This window comes from Myotis lucifugus, unplaced genomic scaffold, assembly GCF_000147115.1.
Source record: "Myotis lucifugus unplaced genomic scaffold, Myoluc2.0 scaffold_20, whole genome shotgun sequence".
Classification (NCBI taxonomy): domain Eukaryota; kingdom Metazoa; phylum Chordata; class Mammalia; order Chiroptera; family Vespertilionidae; genus Myotis; species Myotis lucifugus.
The window spans coordinates 5,501,163-5,508,374 of NW_005871068.1; the positions used below are offsets into that span (position 1 = coordinate 5,501,163).

The 7,212-nt window shown below is 37.5% G+C and overlaps 1 pseudogene; it reads right to left on the minus strand.

The window, feature by feature from the left end:
• Positions 1–2,653: 2,653 nt before the first annotated feature.
• On the minus strand, positions 2,654–3,515 carry LOC102420095 (annotated as a pseudogene).
• Positions 3,516–7,212: the final 3,697 nt, after the last annotated feature.

The following is a 7,212-nucleotide window of genomic DNA, read 5'->3' on the forward strand; positions in this document are numbered from 1 at the left end:
CTCCACAGCAGCGCTAAGGAGAGGCTAGCCGAGCAGTAAGGAGCGAGCGGGCAGGTGAGCAGTTAGGAACGAGCAGTCCCAGATTGTGAGAGGGATGTCCGACTGCCGGATGTCCGACTGAAGGAATCAGGCCTAAACTGGCAGTTGGACATCCCCTGAGGGGTCCCGGATTTTGAGAGGGTGCAGGCTAGGCTGAGGGAGCCCCCCCCCGAAAGAATTTCGTGCACTGGGCCTCTAATAGTTACATAATATCAAGTTCTAGCACTAGCTGGTTTGGTTCAGTGGATAGAGCATTGACCTGCAGACCGAAGAAGGGTCCCAGGTTTGATTCTGGTCAAGGGCACTACTGTGGTTGCAGGCTCCTCCCCAGCCCAGGCCCTGGTCAGGACTCATGCAGGAGGCAACCAATCCATGTGCTTCTCTCACATCGATATTTCTCTGTCTTTCCCTCTCTCTTCCACTCTCTAAAAATCAATTGAAAAATATCCTCTGTAAAAAATCAATAAAATATATTTTAAAAAAAAATATCCTCAGGCCCTAACCAGTTTGGCTCAGTGGATAGAGCATCAGCCTGTGGACTCAAGGGTCCCAGATTCAATTCCGGTCAAGGGCATGTACCTTGGTTGTGGGCACATCCCCAGTGGGGCGTGTGCAGGAGACAGCTGATTGATGTTTCTAACTTTCTATCCCTCTCCCTTCCTCTCTGTAAAAAATCAATAAAATATATTTAAAAAAAAATAAAAAAAATCCTTGGGTGAGGATTAAACAAACAAACTATATATATATATATATATTTTTTTTTTTCTAATTCTTATTCCTTTATAAAGCCCACAGCGGTTCTGACAAAGCTAAACCTTCTGATGGTCGTATCTTGTATTTTACAGTAAGAAAAGAAATGATCAACAAACCAAACATTTGTCATCATAATGTCTAAAGTTACTGATGACTTTTGCAACTACTTCATGTTGTTAAAGTATTTCTATATTTACAGAATTTAAACTGCCAGAATGATTGCTTTCCCTTAACCAATAGTCAGAAGCACTGCAGTGATAGAGGTCATAATTTGTGCAATGGTGTAGACATATTCAAAAACAGTGTGTCATATCCCCTTCCACTCAACCACTCAGCGCACACTTGTATGTATCACTTGGGATGCTGGGAGTTGTTTGCAGTTTCTACAGTTTAATATTTCAAGTCAGTTCTCAAAATGAGGTCATCTGTAGAACTGCTACTGATGTTATTTAGATAGGAAGCCTGTAAGTATGCAGAACAAGATTTGCTATTTTTGCTATGGGTTTGTAGAAAATGAATTATGTTGTAGTTGTGGAAGTTCTGAATTATAGATGCTAAGATATTTGGGAGAAACTTTTAACTTTACCATTTTTCCCTTCAGAAATATATCATTTATATTCTGTAATTTGATAGGATCAAGTTCAAAATGTTAAGTTTACATCTTTTCATACTCATAATGATGATCCCGAATGTTTACTTTGACAGAAGTTAGTACAATTAAAAACAGAAACAAAATCTCATCTATCACAATCAATGATTGTTCTTTGGCAGAACCAAATTGCATTTCTTCATTCTATGTCCCTTTCCTTGACTGCCTTCTCTTGTCTTCAGTCCCAAGAAGAAATAATCAAGCAATATACAGATGTCAGAAATTAATTCACTCTTTTATTAAATATCCAATAATAGAAAGTTTTAAAATAAATCATACAGAAAATATAATACAGCAAAAACATTAAGAAAAAATCTCCTCTGTCTATCTATGTGAATGTGTGTTCATATATACAGAAATAATGGATAAGTGTAAAAAAACAAATATATAGACATTATTTACCTATTGATCCACTGTTTGTCCTATGTGCTCTTATAGATCTCAAAACTAGTGTTTAGTTATGTTCTTGTCAAGCAATGAGAATACTTGACTACACTGGGGATTTTATTCATTGGTTTTTCTAAAGTAAGAAGGTAAAGGGGCACCCTAACCAGTTTGGCTCAGTGGATAGAGTGTCTGCCTGCGGACTGAAGGGTCCCAGGTTCAATTCTGGTCAAGGGCATGTACCTTGGTTGCGAGCACATCCCCAGTAGGGGGTGTGCAGGAGGCAGCTGATCAATGTTTCTAACTCTTTATCCCTCTCCCTTCTTCTCTGTAAAAAATCAATAAAATATATTTTTTTAAAAAAGAAAACAAAGGTAAAGGGGAAAGGCCAGAGAAGATGTTTGAAACATAGGAAAAGCAAAAGTGCTTTTGTATTTTCTTCAAATTTTAAGAGATAAAAAGTAATCTTTTTAATATGCACAAAACCTATCATATCAATGAAAAAGGAATTCAAAATTTCTAAACAAATGAAAAGGTTCCATTCTTCCAATATAAATTATCTTTACATGCTTAAGGATTTTTTTAAAAGATTTCTGATTACTGTGGGTAACACCAACTGAATACACTATTAATTCTATTGTAGCCCCATTTTCTTTTTTTTATTTGAAAATTTAAGGTCAGCTTATTAAGTTCAATGATGAAAGCTGTCAGAAGAATATTGTTTTGAAAATTATTTTTTCTTAGAAAAAAAAAGAGGAAAATCAACAGTCTGCCAGCATCGCCACAGTTGCGGTGGCAGTCAGCCTCTCTGCAGGCGGGGATAGTCCATTAATCAGTCACGTCACTTTCTGGGTCAGCAGGATTGTATTCTGAATCATCCCCATCATCTTCCAGCCCCAAGTCATCCATTTCCTGGAACACAGACTCATCTACCTCCACAGTATTTCCAGCATCCTCTAAGAACTGAGTATCAGATGTGTCAACATTATGATCCGTTTCAAATAGCTGTTTCCCACTTAATTTCTTTTTTATTTTTTAATATATTTTTATTGATTTTAGAGAGGAAAGGAGAGGGAGAGATAAATAGAAACATTAATGATGAGAGAGAATCATTGTTCGGCTGCCTCCTGCATGCCCCCCACTGGGGATCGAGCCTACAACCAGGCATGTGCCCTTGGCCAGAATTGAACCTGGGACCCTTCAGTCCACAGGCCTACGCTCTATCCCCTGAACAAACCGGGTAGGGCTTCATTTATTTTTTCTTGCTTGTTTTTCTACTTTCACTTTTTAAAAAATTTCTAAGAGTTCTGCATCAGACTTTGCTTTCCAACTTAAGAAATTCCCAATTGTACCAGGAGTGCCATAAAATAATTGTTTTTCAGTTTCTTGTGCTCTTTTTCTTTCTTTTTGCTTCTGGTTTTTAAATTTGATCCGCTCTATCATTTAATTTTCTTGCACAGCTGTCACGAAAGTAAAGATCCTCACCATACCAAGGTTTTCTTCTGCTTGTAATGCTAAGAATTTCAAATGCCTGAGACATCATTATCTTCTAGATTTTGCTGGGAGAATACGTAGATGTCATAGTAATGGTGAAGCTGGGAGCATTTTTTGCTAATACTGTAAATAAGTTTGGGTAGATGAACTCCGGAGCCTCCAGGTCCTTGTGCTGCTACTCGCCATCATCTGTCATTGTGACCCTCACTGCTTGCTGCCCATGGATTGCCCAGACTGCCCCGGGACCACCACCACGCTGGGAATGTGGGCAGTGGTCGGGTGGGTGCAGGCACAGAGTCCCCACCTGGGAGGCCCAGAGACCCTATATTTCGCATGTTCTAGCTCTGTGACCTTTGTGGATGGTGGTCAGTAAATGGCATCTATTATTATTATGACTGACTTCTTATCCACCTGATAATCATATTTTTCTCTCCACTTTTCTAGGAGGAAGTTCACCTCATGTTATAAAAATACTAGAGGCCCGATGCATGAAATTCATGCAAGGGGCTCGGCCCTCACAGCCACGACGGCTTGCCTCGACCCTTGCAGTTCCAGCTTCATCCAGAAGGTCGTCCAGAAGGACGTCTGGAAGGTTGTCTGGAAGGTTGTTTAGCTGTCTGGTCTAATTAGCATATTACACTTTTATTATTATAGATTTTACTGGCCATCAACATACTACAGAATGCCTAACAGAAAGATCACTATGTGAAACTAGTGTATATGTGTGTGTGTCGGTGGGGGGAGGGGTTCCTTTTTACTGGAGACTCTGTGTGACTTAAAGAAAGTATTTATTTTCCAACATCTACAGATTTATCTGTGGCATAGTAGGAAATAAAGAAAAGTCCAAAATGCTTTTATATTTCAAAAGTTAAATGACTATTACAAATACCCCATCATTCCCACTTTTTCACCTTAGCTATAGAGTTTTGATTTAGCATGGCTAGTTTAGGAATGCTAAGGCTGAACTGACCCTCCTTCCATGTCCAGAATATGTTTTGAGAAATTGGGAAAACTGCAAACTTCAGTCATTCATATTAATAGAGAAGGGAGAGATAATGAGCTGCATGAATAAAATCAATATTTTTGTTCCTACTGTAATAGGCCAATTGGAATTATAATTAGAGAGTACCTTAGAGTTCTATCAGAATTAAGGACCTGTCACCATTTCCACTCTATTTTCATCTTTTTCAGAGGTTAAGATTTAGCTATTAAAAGAAAATAATCCTTTAGACACATAGTATATATTCAAAGCGATTCTAAATGGCATTTTATTCTTAACAAATTTGGTTGGTTCCACATTGATCATTAATAACTTGTAGATAATTGAGATCAAAGCCTGCATTAAGGGCTTTTCATTCTTCTTAACTTTGGCTAACACTGCCCTCCCTAGGTACTTCCAAAAGTATTCATAAAAAAAATCTCACATTTATGATCCATTTTGGTAAATATTTTGTATTGTTTTATAACTAATATATAACTTTTATAAGATACAATTTTGAAATATACACAAAAAACATTTTTGCTTCCTTTTTTCCATTTTTTTTCTGTTGATCATCATTTAATTTTAATTTGGTATTGTATAAACAGATTAAAAATAGAGACTCAATTATGCTCCCCTTCCTGAATACTTACTCTTTGCAAACTCACTTTGATGTTTCTCCCATTAGAAGGTGCAGTTCATTATCCCAACTCTTACTCTTTGCAAACTCACTTTGATGTTTCTCCCATTAGAAGATGCAGTTCATTATCCCAACTCTAGGCTTCAAAGAAAACTTTTCTTTCTCTTAAAAGAAAAAAAATCTTTGCTTTCTCTTAAAACCCTGTCCCAGTCACAGGAACAATAGAAGCTAGTAGAGAATGTGGAACAGAAAAATGTCATCCTAGCAAAGGTCACTGAAAGCCAGGCAGCTCCCAGTTAATCTGCCAGCTGATCAGAAACCCATGAAGAAGCCCAGCTGAAACCAGAAGAATTTCCCAGCGTAGCCCAGCCTCAACTGGTGGTTTGCAGAATTGTGAGCTAACTGGTTCTTGTCTTAAGCCACTAAGTTTTGGAGTGGTTTACTATGCAGCAAAAGCCAACTGATACAAATATTCAAAATAGATATGCACAATTTTGATAATGGATTAATTAAATAGAAGTTATAGTAATCTACAAAACTCATAACAACATTGATTTTACTCCTTAAGATAAAAACAAGACTAGACATTAGTTCATCAAAAATGCAAATTAAAGATGAAAATGAAGCTTTTATACATTGTGATAATTATAATGGCAGATATTGTATTTATTGTTTCTTTATGACTTGCCTGTAGATACTTCATAAATAAGTTACTCAACCTACCATAATCTTTGTTCTTAGGTATTTCATACAACTTGACATATGCTTCTCCATGTTTACTACAGAAAATTTATAATGAAGTACCACTATATTCTTCCTTTGATATGTCTCATTATAAGGAAATCCTATAGCTATAGTTTGAGTTCCATCAGATGCTGACCCTGAGTCTAAGGACTGAGTGAAAATAAATTTAATTTGGAGATTAAGGAGATAACAGTGAAAGACTGAGGAAATGAGACAGGAAAAGGAAGTCAGACAACAGAAGGTGATTATTAAGCAACTTACCATTGTAGATGAATACAGCTTATTTCTCCCAAAGACACACATCTCAGACTTTTCCTGATTGAGAGAGATGGAAAGTGGGATATTTATACACTGACTCCCATCATTTTTTGGGTAAGGGCTGTTTCTGGGAGTTACTAGTTGCCCATCACTTTTGGCCTGCGGCCTAGCTGCAAGCCAAGCCCCAGAGACAAACAAAACAAAATGAAACAACCCACCACAGCAGTCTGATAGTTACAAAGAAGCCCAAACTAGCCCATGTAGAGACTACATGGAGAAGCTTAGAGATTCCATGAGGAATGACAGATACCTGGGTGGTCCCTAGGTTCAGTACCGTGCTATACCATGTTCAGTCATTGTCTGACTGCAGCCATATTAAAGATCCCGAGCCAGAACCACCCAAAGTAGCTCTTCCCTAAATTCCCGACATACAGAAACCATAAGAGATAATAAAATAATGGTTCTTGCAAGCTACTAACTTTTGTAGTGATATGGGGTAGCAGCTAATTAAAACTATATTAATTAAAGTACACTGAGTGGCCAGATTATTATGACCAGCCAGATTATTATGACCACCCCATCAGTACTTCATTGACACTTCCAAAAATACTGAATATTGAAAACTTTCTAAGCAAATACTCTCAAGATTTTATTATTATTATTATTTGCATAACTAATTCACTTCATTGTACTGATGGGGGTGGTCATAATAATCTGGCCACTCAGTGTATATTGGTAAAGTGTTAGACTATGTTAGGTTATAGTCACCAGATGGTGCCCATTTGTCCTCTTTTTGTGTGATTTTATGAAATTGGGTACTTTTTAAAAATATATTTGTATTGATTTCAGAGAAGAAGAGGGAGAGAGAGGTAGAAACATCAATGATGAGAATCATTGATCGGTTACTCAAGGAAACATGAGTTGAGGAGCATGTAGAGGAAAGTCTGATGCCACTACCTTTCAAGAAAGTCAAAGTAAATGATGATGCAATTGTGGATGACTTTCTGTCTTTCCTAAAGTATTACTTTTCATTGCAATATATATATGATTCATGATCCTGAGTTTTTGCTTCAACAGATTTCACCCAAACAAACCCAGATGTGCTCATTTCTTTTTTTTGTCCACCCATGTGTATATTTTTCTCTTTTTATTTGAATTTGTTAAGGTGATATTGATTAATAAAACCATACAGGTTTCATGCCCTGGCTGGTTTAGCTCAGTGGCTAGAGCAGCCGTGGGCAAACTACGGCCTTCGGGCCGGATCCGGCCCAT